Here is a 14072-nt window from a genome sequence, read left to right as displayed (position 1 = left end):
CCTCTTCCAAAAATGTTTGCCATGACCCGATACCTCCTTCAAGTATTTGCTCAAATATCAGCTTTTCACTGAGGCTTTCCCTAAACATTTTATTGCCACTTGAAATAGACCTCTTCCAGCTCTCCACAACTCCTACCCTTATATTTTACTTATATATTTGTGCATTGTCTGTGTCACCCTATCAATATATTCTTAAGAACAGGGATTTGTGTCATTTCATTCACTGTTGGTTTGTCCAGTGCCTAGAACTGTGCCTGATATATAGGGTTGCTCAATAAAATTGAGCATTACGCTTGAACCCTAAATCTATTACCTATGATCTAAACTGCATAATCAATCCATTTTGTAGTTCTTCAGGAGCTCTACCAAGAAACAGCCACTTTGCCTGAAAAGAGGGGAAGGGCATGGGAAAATAAGAACCAGAACAAGAACCTGGAGTCTCAGATCAATGCTTCCCAAAGAATCTTAAGTAGAATGGTGTCCTTCAAACATTTTTGCCCACATATCTCCTAAAAGACATGTCTCCTAAAATCCAGGTACCCCTCACATATTTTCAGGTTAGCTTCTAACATTATTCTCATAACTTTAGTTGCAAAGATGTATTGTAACTATTGAGATTTGAAAATAAAATGATTATATCATTCACTTAATGGGATCCATGGATTGTGAAGCTATTAAAACCACTGAATTGTTACATGTTAAAAGGGTAAATTTTATGGTATGTGGATTATATATTAATTTCAAATTGTTTAACATAAAAAAGAGAATTTTGGCCTGCCTCCAAAGTTAAAATCTGCCAAAGTTCTGACTTTGATATTAAATAAATTCACCCATAACTAAAAGAGAACATTTATGTTTTCATTATTTTCCCTTTTTTAGCAACCACTTTTAACAATAACATCTTTGATATTGTACATTTAGCAAGACCTATCCTTCCAGATGGGATGAAAAAAGTTTTGTCACTTTTTGCTCTATAAATGTCTGTGACTTATTGAAAATAAAAGGGGGGGATTCATGGAATACACAAGCATTTGATGCTCAATATCATCTATTAAAATATGAAAACATGGTCTTCATAATAGCCAGACATTTTAGATCATTTCTTTTTCTCCAGGAATTATGTTTCATTCCACTTTTCTCCAGAGAATTTTATCTTGAGGTAATATGTTTATATGCTTAAAAGTCATTTACTGATTAATGTTTCATATTACCTGTGGGAGAAATGGGAGTGTATTTTTTGAGGTTGAGATTAAAGTACTTTGAGTCATCACTAAAATTATATTAGTACATAATTGATCTAAAAATATAAATATGTTACTTTTTGAAAAGTATTTACTAGAAATGCATCTCTTAATCCAATGAGTAAAGCTACTTTTTTTTTTCAAATTAATTCATGTATACTAAACAATCATCACTCATGGCTAGAATGAAACTAAGGGTTCAACATCATTTTTCCTATGTTTCATTCTCCTAATTAAAATCTGAGAAATGTGCTCATATAAATAAGAATATAAGAAATTTAATTCTTTGAAATTCTAGCTTTGGGAAGAATAACATACAGTGCCATGTTACATCACTGAAAATTATTTCCAGTAACCTGTTTACTGACAACTTCATTAAGAAGTCATTTTCATTAAGAACTTCATCTCTAATTTTGTTGAAAGCAAAAAGAATTGGAAACTATCTTAGCTGAGAAAGAATCTTTACCTAAACATAAGTCACCCACTTTTTCAACTCCAAAACTAATTTCCATTTGTTTGGTGCCTTGGTTTTGTTTTTTTTTCACCCTGAGATGATGCACCAATAATAAGATTAGACTGTTAACTCTAAGTGTTGGTGTTCTTTTGTTGTTTTATTTCTTGTGTAAAGGGATAAAAGTGATTATCATGGATGGTGGGGTGACAATATAAATCCCCCAATCCTCTCTCAAGTATAGCAATTTTAGGGAAATTGGAAATACTAAGGTTGATTTCCTTAAAACTATCTCTCTACTCACAGACCCTTGTTTGAAGATTGCTGCTAAGGAAAAAAAGAGAGAGAGAGAGAGAGAAGAAAAGAAAAGAAAGAAATTAAGAAAAGAAAAGAAAAGAAATGAAATCTCACAAATGAGGGTTCTAAAATGTTTATGAGGTAGACATGTTTCAGAAATGCTTTTGTTCTTTCCCCCTTAAAACATTCATAATATTCATGGTGAGGAAACCTGTTTGCCTTGTTTAACTCAGCCTTTCTAAATCATTTTTGAACACAGAACCCTTTTCCCTTGTAACATTATTTGACAACCCACAGAATCAATAGTCCATTGGTACATGTTTAACACTATGCTAGATGTTGCTACTGAAAGACATGGATGTGTGTGTGTGTGTGTGTGTGTGTAAAGTAGGAACTTGGAGGAAAAAAACTGAGGTTTTAGAAAAATAAGGGTTTGCTGTCACTGGAAAGTGAATTCTGGCAACTAAGGGACCTGGGAGAGTAGATAGGGACCCAGGAGCAGAACAGGATATTGCATATTCAGAACAGAAAAGGGGCTAGTTCAAGAAAAATGGGGGAAGGGAGAAGACTCAATGTCACTACCAAATTATTATATAAGAGACTGACAAGACTGTCCAACATCTAGGATGCTTCATACATATTCAACAGATTCAACACTCTGCTGATAACAGAGTGTTCTTTCTTCTGGAAGCTGGGGGTGGGAACTTAGACAGAAAATAACTCTGCATCTCCAGAGATCAAGGGAGAAAATTCATTCAGCCTCAGACTGGTGCTAGGTGGAAAAAAAATGCTAATTTCAGGGGGTAAAAAAAGGATAGCACAGACTAAAATATAATGCTATGTGTGAACTACCTGGAAAGAAAGATTACACAGTCAGGATGAGAATAATGAGTTATTTAAATTAATGCAACATAAATTAATATGTAGTCAGCTTTCTCTCAGAGATTGCTTAGAACTAAAGTGACACAGAGAAGTGAAAGAGGACAGTTAGGCTTTAAGCCAGAGGTGAAATCTTTACAAAGCCCCTAGATAGGAGGAACAGAAGTTACCTAAGACAAGTGTAGGTTGTATCTAGTGGTCATCTCTAAAAGGCTTCCTTGAATGTGACTTCTCTCTTCTCAGTGCTCAGGCTGTAATGTTATTTTATTATTTTATTTTTTTAAAGATTTATTTTTATTTATTTGAGAGAGAGAGAATATGGGGCGGGGGGGCAGAGGGAGAGAGAGTCTCAAGCAGATTCGGGCTGAATGCCGAGCCCTGTGTGGGGCTTGATCTCATGAGCCTGAGATCACAACCCTGAGATCATGACCTGAGCTGAAACCAAGAGTCAGATGCTTAACCGACTGTGCCAACCAGGTGCCCCTTCTCAGAGTATAATTTTAAAAACAATTCAGGAACATTATAAAAATCATCACATTGGTAAGTAAAAGAGAAAACCAGCATGGAAAATACCCCAGTGAATAGCAACAATTTAGGAAAGTAAAACTTTTGTCTATATAACCCCTGTAATATTTAGATAAGCATCCTTCTTAGGGTTCTGTGAACATATATCTGATGGAACTGGACTAAGTCTGAACAAATCATAAACTGAGGGCTGAAAAGAGATGTCACTGAATCAACTCCTAATTCAAACCTAAATTTTCAAGGCCCCCTTTGTACAAAGTCCTATCATCAGTCCATCAGTTCCTAAAGAATGCAAATCCCAGCAATGGTTTAAATGTGAAATCCAAGAGACAGACTTATATTTAGCTTTAATATCAGTTACTATGACAGCCAATGGGCTATTTAAAGTTATTAGCATTCTAGCCCACTGAGTTAATAATACAGACAAGAATGGCATAAAAGTTAAGCAAAAGCAAATTACTTCAATGTCATATCACATAGAAATGACAGTGAAAGCCATGTAGGCTTAAGAGGGTTTGGAGAAACATAGTTAAAAGGACAAATCAATCATCAGCTCTCAAAACCTGTAGCATATTATTGATGCCTTCTACTTACCATATTCTTCAAGTTCATTAAAATTCTAAGTTCATGATTTAAACAAAACAAAGTGAAATAGTCAAATTGGAATGGACAAAATGATATTTAGCTAAGATATTTTACAACTATATGGTCTCCACCTTACTAACTATCCCTTGTTTTAATCTCAACACACATGGTCAAGCGTGGAATACAGAGGGGCGCCTGGGTGGCTCAGTCAGTCAAGCATCTGCCTTCAGCTCAGGTCACAATCCCAGGGTCCTGGGATCAAGCCCCGCATCAGGCTTCCTGCTCAGTGGGGAACCTGCTTCTCCTTCTCCCTCTGCTGCTCCCCCTGCTTGTGCCCTCTCTCTCTCTGTCAAATAAATAAATAAAATCTTAAAAAAAAAAAAGAGTGGAATATAGAGTTAGCTCCGGGATATCCAGAAGATTTTAACAAAGAAAAAGGTGATGCAATAAGGAAGAAAGGATTAAGTTTCATGAACTGCTGTTTGGAAGATTCATCTGCTAAAAGTGGCAAAGAATGATATAAGATGTTAAAAACAGATGGCCTAAGTCACAGTGCTACATCACATAAGTATGGAGACGAGAACTAAAATAGCCCAAGTAATATTTTTATTAACAAGATGCCAAGTACAGCAGCAAAAATACCTTTAGGAAGGATCTCACTTCAGAAAAAGGTTTTCCCCCCTTACACTTGATGTTATTTTCTGAATTACTCTTGGTCTGTTGCGTATGTTCAAGCATCTGGGTACTTGCCATGCTCAGATGAAAGAAACTAACCTCTCTCCTCAAATGAGGCCTCCTTGTCTTATGAGTTTACCTGTGTGACGGAGATAAATGAGAGTAAACTAAACACACAACTTATGAGGATAGTGCTATCCTTCAAACTCCTACAGAGAAATTTTTTTCCACATTAAACAAGCTGACGGGAGAATTTTCTGGTCTTTGAATTAGTTATAAAGAAGAATCATTCATTAAATCTGGTGACAGTAAATGTTGCTGTAGTGACCTTAGGATTATTAAAGATGATGCGAGAAAATCACTTCAAGAACATGGACACACATGGGGATGGGTGTGAGCAGTGAGCTGTGATTACCCACAGGCATTTCGATTATAAGACCAGCACACGACAAGCAGATCAGAGCATGGTAGAGTCAAAGGCATGTGAGAAAAATCTCCCAAATCAGAAAGAAGAGTCTGAGATTTATAGAATGGTTCACTTGTATGGCCCTATCAATAAATCGTATTCACTAACATATATGGATTTATTCATCTATAAATTATACCTAGGGATTACCTTGGAAAAGTGGTGTGGTGTAATGATTAAGAGCATAGGATATGGAGCCAGACAATCTGGATTTGAATCTCAGCTCCTCTATTCTGGACAAATCAGGTGACTAATCTGGACTTCATCTGTATGTCTCCTCACAAAGCTATTCTAAAGATCAGATGAGCTAATGGATTTAAAGCCCTTAGAACAGTGACCAATATACACTTTTCACTATATACCATTTTTATTATCATTATATATTATGTAAATAATGAAGATAAGCACAAATGGAAATTCTCATATTTTCCTTGCTTGCCCTGTGAATTTGCTTGCACAACCCCACCTCTGACCAACAATCTGAGGGACAGACATTGAACAGGGGAACAAAGTAGAGTCAAAAGATGAAAACGGCCATCCCTGTTCAAGCAATGACCAGGAAAGATAGGATGAAAAGGTGCTAATATCTGTCCTGACAGTACCTGGTATCTTGGGACTTCACTCACACACATGAACAGAACAGATTTTTGAGACCTAATGCCATTTTAGGTTGAATTTGGCTGGATTAAAATTTAGCTTTCCTTACAACTTTCTAACAAGGGAAGAATATTCTAGTCAAAGAATGAAACTACCTCCTTAGCAGCTGCATTTCTCATAATAAACAAATAAACAAGCAAACAAATAATCATTCTGCTTATAAACTTAAAATTATTGTGGTTTTTGTTGTCATGAGTCAACCTCCCAAGTTCACTGGAAAGTTCGAGTTTTAGGGCCTACCAGGAAGTCTGTGGGGCAGACCCTGGATAGAAGCAAATTCGCCAGGGTATTCCCTCCCTGTGTGGCACCTGCCTGCCCACCAGCCAGGCTGCATCCTCCTGGTGACATCGCAGCTACTCAGATATCTTCAACTGCCTTAAATCCTAGTAGGTGGAATTGTAGAGAATTGACACTCCGTAGCCTCAAATCTTAGAACTTAAAGAACTGAGATTTATTGAGGTATGTAGATTCAAATGACAAAGTTTACTTTTTCACCTTCAGTGTTATAATCTCACTGTGGTAAGCACTAAAGAAAAATATTCTGGCAGGCACGGTTAAAAGTGGTATGGAACAGTATTTTTCTTGTTTTGTTTTGTTTTTTAGATTTTATTTATCTATTTGTGAGAGAGCGAATGAGAGAGAGAGCACGAGAGGGAAGAGGGTCAGAGGGAGAAGCAGACCCCCTGCCGAGCAGGGAGCCCGATGCGGGACTCGATCCCGGGACTCCAGGATCATGACCTGAGCCAAAGGCAGTCAACCAACTGAGCCACCCAGGCGCCCTGGAACAGTATTTTTCAAGCCCTTCTCAAAACATAATTGATTTATAATTTCTTGTGAGAGGTCTTCCTTTGTATTAGAAAGATCTCTGATTTACTACTGGTTTTTAGTGTTTCAGTGAGGTACTCATTAAAAAAACTCCTACAGTAGAATGACTGATGATGCTCTATATTTAGGACTATCACTGTGATTGTCATCATGGGCAAAGGAGCTAGAAAGCTCCAACAAATTCACTGAAACTGTATCAGACCCTCTTAGTCCAACTCCCAGACCTCATGTCATTGCAGTGATCACAACACAGCAAAAACATTCACATTTGCCTTGTAATTATCTGGATATCCACTCACAGCCTATGTTTTAAGCCATCCTTACATTACAACTGACAATGATTCACCTTATCCTAAGTTTTATGCTTTGTCATTGGTCATGGTGTCTCTTTTTCTCTTTCACAAGGAAAAATAACAATACGACCCTGAGTTCAGAAACCCTAAGAAGCACTAACTTGTGACTAAGCCAGCCTGCCTCTGTGGCATTACATAAGCTCTCAAAGTCATGTTCCATTTTGTCACAGATTTATCTAAAGTGGTGATACTCAAAGTACTTATTTCACAGAATTTACCATTTTTACCATTCTTTGAACCTAAGAAGAAAATTAAGAAGCAAGCTCTTTAAGTCAAGATATCCTTGGAGAATAATTTAATAACCAAAACTATTTCCAAGGAGTAGAGAGGTCCTATTTCTGAGCACCTCCCCTATATTTGTACTTCTGAGCCTCATCTCTATAGCGCTCACTAAAAACTCATGTCTTGCTGAAAATTACTTCACCAAGAAATCTTCACTTCTCTGCTTTCAAATCATTGCAAATTATCATGTCTTCATAATTCTTTCTTCCAAGTAAGTAAAAATAAATGGCTTAACTGTAGTTTTCAACGTTTTTTAAAGCTTTTTAAACATAATAAAATTTGCTTCTTCTGGCAATGCTGAAAGAGGGCACCTTTTGAAAAATGTTCGATGTCCAGTATATTCTCCATCTTATCTACAGCACAGGACTTAACTAAGTTTTCTACATCCCAAGTTTTACTGTCTAGGGGAGCTCCAAGAATCTTTTAATTTTTTCTTCCCGATTAGTGCTTTTCCTTGCCTGGCCCCTAGTCAATGCCTTTCAGATTATATCTGCAAGTAGTTACCTTTGTTCAGTCGTGTGCTAGCAAATGTCTAACAACCAGTTCTCCAAACAAAAGCAAACAAAATAAAACAAAAAGCCAATTTCTGTGGTGTAAATACTTCCAACAGAGCGGATTACCAATTAATTACCAAATGACCAATATAATGATGCTGAATGCAGAGTTAGGGAGAGATCTCTCTACCACACAGATATACCAGAAATAAGTAATGTCAAGAATGTTGATAATAAGACATAGTAAAATAATAAAGAAGGGATTAGTTTTGAATATTTATTACCTTTGGTTTTAATATAACTTACTTAATCATAAGATCATATTTAATTTTTAATAACGTGTGTGTTTAACAGTCATCTTTCACAAGCCATTAAGTGCTGGCTCAAGCATCTATCATGACAGCTAATCAAGATTTAAGCTTATACCTATCTTCACGATAGTAAAATCCATATTTTAAACATCCATCTAAATAACTGTACGCTTTTTTTATTGGTTGCTGTATTTCTACTCATGGTAGTTGGTATGTTATTATCTTCTTTCAAGTTCATGGGGGAAAGACTAAATGCAGGGCATGAACTTGATATTACTGTGGAAGCCAGTGTTTGATTTTGTTTGGGGAATTACATCCTCTTTAAACTGGCTGATTTATGAAACGATAAGTCGTTCAAAAAAAAAAAAAAACTGGCTGGGCAAATCTCTGAAAAGTCCTAGAAAAATCGCAATGCTACTGTGAGGATCAGTGATGTCAGTATAATCTTTTCTCACTTCAGAGGCTTTCCATGTTAATACAGAGTAAACTAATGAGCCCGAGTTCCCAACAGCACAGAAGTTCAGTATTTTCTAATCGGGTACTTTCCAAGCCTTTAAAAAGAAAGCCACAAATCACAATACCTTCCACATAAAGTATACAGAAATCATAATCCTCAGCCTCCAAAAATCTTTACTAATATTATTGCAACTAATGTTATTAGTAACAAACACTATTGCTAAGCACTGATGTGGTTGTTATATATATTACCTCATTTAATCCTCACAACCACATGGGGCTGTTATTCTTTTACTTTATTTTTTCAAAGATTTTATTTATTTATTTATTTGAGAGAGAGAGTGAGTGGGGGAGGGACAGAGGGAGAGAGAGAGAATCTTAAGCAGACTGCACATTGAGTGCAGAGCCCAATGCGGGCCTGATACAGAGCCCGACTAGGCCGATCTCACGACGCTGACATCATGACCTGAGCCAAAATCAAGAGTCGGACGCTCAGCTGACTGAGCCCCTATTATCCTCATTTTAAACGTGAGCAAACAAGAGAGGTTCACATAGACTAAATAACTAGCCCAAATAATGCTGGGGGTTAAGCTGAAACCCAAACCCATGCCTACCGAACTCCTAAGCCCTTTCTTAAATCCACTATGTTTATTACACCTGTGATCTCTATCTCACTTCCACCCAGTGTTCAAACCTGAAACCCTACACTTATTTAATGTTGTTCAGCTTTTCACCCCTTATACTTACTTAACCACTAAAACCAATAGGTTATACTTCCAAATAGGTCTCAAATATATTCATCTCTACTGCCACCACCGTATTCCAGGCTACCATCATCTCTGGCCTAGGAAACCACCACAATCCCCTGCATCCCCATGCTTAATCATTCTTCAGCATGAAGCTAGAGTAATCTTTCTAAAATTAAAGTCCGATTCTGTCAATAGCTTCATTATTTATTTCAGTGAGGGCTAGAGTGAAGACCAAAGTCCTTAAAAAGGATTTCCCCAAGCTCTTCACAATTTGCTCTTCAGGCTCTGACATTGCAATGTCCCCTTCTATAGTGACCAAATTCTGGTTCTCAGAAGGTGCCAAACTCTTACCAACTGGCTTTTGAACAAGACTTGCTTCTGCCTGAGGGGCTAATCTTCTGCTCTTACCCTTTCCCGATGCTTCCATTGTGATCCGGTTAATTATTCAAATCTCAACTTAAAATTTCTAGTGCCTAGAACTACATATAGTAGGATTTCATGACTCTTACAGGAACATTTTCTCCAGCTAGGTTATATCATATATTTGTTCTTGTAGGAGAGAAGCTATAGGCCATTTGAGGTGATCTATTATCACCATTAACCATATTCATTAGTATCATTCTGCAAGTAAAGAACACAAGAGATTGTTAGTTAACTTCCCAGGGGCCAGTTTCCTTATCCAAAAAACGAAAAGAATGGACCAGATAGTTTTTACAGAATGACTGTATAAAGAACATTTCTAAAAAAAAAAAAAAAAAAAAAAAAAAAAGAAGAACATTTCTAATTAGAGGACTTTGTACTTTCATTGAGATAATTTTGGGGACCAGAATATAAGAAGCAGTAGTAATGGCTCTTTCTAAGCAGCAAACAGCATTTTTTATGAATATTGAAGCAGTTTTTGGAAGAAGTCGGATAACTGCAAGATACAGAATATAAATATTTTATTGATGCTTGTTTCATTAAAATATCAGTTAAATATACGAGGGACTTGAGATTTAGGAATGCTCTGGCTCTTGCTCAGAGCACGCTTTTCAGATTTCAACATAACATTCCCAAGTGTGTGACTCTTTATGAGCACACAAATGGAAAAAAAAGTCACTAGGATTATGCATGTGATAGAGCCTTATCTGTGTAGGCACTTTTGAGGGGCTGTTTTCACCTATAAGCCTAGATACTTTCAACACACAACAAAAAGACAGATGATAGAATAAGGTCTAGAAAAACACTAATATTTTTTCGCCTTGCAACCTATTACATCAGCTAACATTTCCCTGTAGTTGTGATTATTACATTATGACTTGATTACTAACTATTACCGCCACAGTTGGAAAAGTAAAAGCCCGGCATGGGGCCATCTCCATTAAAGGAATATGAAATTCCGTAACAAGCTCTGAGGCAGCACGGCTGCTGTGGGGTTGAACTCAGAAGTGCATAAGTATCTACTTAAGATGCTGTTTGAAGGAGCACCCTAAGTTACATCATTATTTCATTTAGTTTGAACTGTACCATGGATTTTTCCATTAAGCAATATTAGACACTTAAACACTATACTGAGGTTATTCGTGCTCTAAAAAAAGGCAGTGTAATTTTTTTTTCTACTCTCTTTCCAGAGGACGAGAATTTTCTATCACATGTATATGTAATCCTGCTTTTTCCTGATAGAACAGACTAAGTGGTTACATAAACTAGAGAACACCAGTCATGTTAAAGAGGCATAACTGAGCAGAAAAGCATTAATATTCATGTTGGTAATATGAGCATATGCCATTTAGAAAAGCAGAGAGAAAAGAGCTTTAGTTGCTATAATTTAACAGGTCGAAGAAGTACAAAATTTAAAAAAAAGTCAAATATATTCAAAGCATATCGATTAATGTTAATGGGGAAAGGGAATTATGATACTATTTTACATCTATTCTTCTTTTATGTGTCACTCACATAAAAAAAAGGACAAGATGGCCCAGGATGAGAAGTGAGACCTGATGAAGTTTTTTTGACAGTGTTTTTAGGGCAAAATCTAGTGATGGAAAAACACCAAACTACTTAAATATTTTAGAGGGGGATGATCATCAAAGCAAGAAAACTACAAATTATATACACATTTAAAACTACAAATTAGTAAATTAGTATATATTTAATTATGTGTGGGACAGATTGCATATATGTGTGTATGTGAGAGTTTGTGTGTGAATATACACTCAAAATAATAGAGATATCTAGGGAAGATACGTTACTTGATTTGATTTTTAAAACCACAGAGGTTTGTTTACTCAAGTGACTTCTGCTACCATAATAGTGTGGAGAAAATCTATACTTAGCAGGATTAGAGCCTTTTTGAGATAAGGAGGTGACTCTTCCTCTTCTGTCATACTTGGCCATTTTCTTTCCTGTGTGGGATTCCTCACTTTAGAAGTGAAGGCATATCTCTGACAGAAGCCAGCCCAAGCTTGGATATCCTCACTATCTGAGAGAGGAACTTAAAATGGTTCCAAATCTCAATATCTACACCACTCGCCTTCTCCTTCTCCCAAAGGCTTGGCTCAACCCCCCTTTCAATCCTCACTCCACTGATATTAGCAACGGCGTCACCTCTGAATTCCTTCCTTCCTTTTATTTTTAATCTTTTAAATGCACTTAGAAATAGCCAATGTAATTCTGTCCTCCCCTGCCCCCTCCCCACCAATTTTGAAAAGAAAAGACCTACAAAAGCACAGGAAATTGTGTGAGCAAGTCTGTGGGCTCACTATCTAAAAGCTTGTGTCGTTAAAAAAGAAAATAATGGATGAAATTTAGTAAGTCTAAAATGTGGTTCTAGGCCTTTTGACAAAGAGTCCATCTATAGAACAGGATGAGAAATGAGTACAAGGAGAACCTGGAAAAATGCAGTACCTGCAATTTGAAAAGACCCTGGGAGCAGCACCCTGTAAAGAGGCACCAGGTGGCAACAGGAATGATAAAGTCAGAATTCCCACCCCAGCCCCGTGGCCAGCTCCACAACCTTCTGATTCTGGACAAATCACAGAGGCTGAAGAGGCCGTTACTTTCTCCCTCTAGAAAGAGCAACACCACTAATGTTAGAAGATGATTCCTTAAAACTTATTAAACTGCTCTTCCTTTTGCCACCATCGCTGAAGTGCCAGTATCCAAAATGAAGTTCAGTCCCTTTGTGACTTCTGATGGGAACAAGAACTATAAAAGGCATTTCAATGTACCTTCCCACATTCGCAGTAAGATTATGTCTCCCCCTCTTTACAAAGAGTGGAGAGAGGAAACATTTGATCCAAGCCCATCCAAAAGGAGGATGAAGTAAAGATTGTGTGAGGATACTATAAATGTCAGCAAATTGGCAAGGTCATCCAGGTTCGCAGGAAGAAAATGCCCTCTACATTGAACGAGGAGAGAGAGCAGACAGACGGCACCAATGACCGTGTGGGCATTCACTCTAGCAAGGTGGGTATCCCTAGACTAAAACTGGACAAAGACCACAAAAAGATCCTTGAACGTAAAGCCAAATCTCCTCAAGAAGGAAAGGAAAAGGACAAACATAAGGAAGAAACAATTGAGAAGATGCAGGAAAAAAGTAATCTTATATATGCTTTAAATAAAAACTGTTAAAATGAAAAAAATTATTGAAATTATAAATAACTATTAATAAAATTTTTCTTATAAATAACTCCCCCCCAAGCAAATATTTGTTCATTATTTTCCCCTGGATTTCTGAAATAATTTTATTTCTCCATTAAGAGTGAGAGACTCCTACAAACACTGTTTAATCTAGGACCTCACACTTAGTGAGTCACAGCATACTAAAAATCACTGTCCGTTAATTTGTGTTGATATTTTGCGATTTTGTGCTCTCCCAGTTTTTATAATCTAGACACTCATGTGTAATGATGCTTTGTTCTTCTCTTATAAATTATGCACATAATTGTGTGTTTTTCTCTTTACAAATTAAAACCCAAACCAAAACTTTGAAAAGCCAAACAAAAATGCCTAGCATATTTTTTTCTTCAGTACGTATAAAGTATATAACAAATATAAGAACTGTTAAAGTGAAATTTAAGGAAGTAAGGGAGGAAAAAGGGAAAGGAAATGGCTAAGTAGAAGATGAATCATTATTATTCAATGAATCCTAACAAGCTATACACTATGCTAGGTGCTTTCCAAGGACTGTATGATATAGTTCTCACACAGCCCCAGGAGGAAGGTGACACGATTATAAATTGCTTAGACAAGAAACCTGAAATGAAAGCTAAAAGTCTTGTTGAAGATTCCATTGTGGGTGAATGACAGACCTACAAAGATAACCAAGTATGTGATCCAGAAGAGAAAGGAGAGAGAGAGAGACAGAGAGACTGGGATGAAGAGGAAGATAAGAAGTGGATGTTTCAGAGGTACAGGTCTGTGATTCAACAGTCTTATACAATTCCCCAGCGCTCACCATAGCACATACCCTCCCCAATGTCTATCATTATATGTTAAAAAAAAGAAGATAGTAGGAAGGGAAAAATGAAGGGGTGGAAATCGGAGGGGGAGATGAACCATGAGAGACTATGGACTCTGAGAAACAAACTGAGGGTTCTAGAGGGGAGGTCGGTGGGGGGATGGGTTAGCCTGGTGATGGGTATTAAAGAGGGAACATACTGCATGGAGCACTGGGTGTTATATGCAAACAATGAATCATGGAGCACTATATCAAAAACTAATGATATAATGAATGGTGACTAACATAACATAATAAAATTAAAAATAAATATATTTAAAGAAAAAATGAGAATTTGGATAAAACAACAACAACAAAAAAAAAACAAAAAAAAAAACCCAAAAAA

The 14072-nt window shown here is 36.7% G+C and overlaps 1 protein-coding gene and 1 pseudogene across 1 annotated transcript in view; one reads left to right on the top strand and one right to left on the bottom strand.

Annotated features, from left to right (window-relative positions):
• Nucleotides 1–14072, bottom strand: part of MDGA2 (MAM domain containing glycosylphosphatidylinositol anchor 2) — a 797493-nt gene that overhangs the window by 408541 nt on the left and 374880 nt on the right. The window lies entirely within an intron of this gene.
• Nucleotides 12392–12858, top strand: LOC118002461 (annotated as a pseudogene).

Source organism: Mirounga leonina, unplaced genomic scaffold (assembly GCF_011800145.1).
Source record: "Mirounga leonina isolate KUSES-001 unplaced genomic scaffold, KU_Mleo_1.0 Mir_82, whole genome shotgun sequence".
NCBI lineage: Eukaryota > Metazoa > Chordata > Mammalia > Carnivora > Phocidae > Mirounga > Mirounga leonina.
The sequence above is the reverse complement of the archived record's forward strand: the minus strand, read 5'-3'. Positions and strand labels throughout refer to the sequence as shown.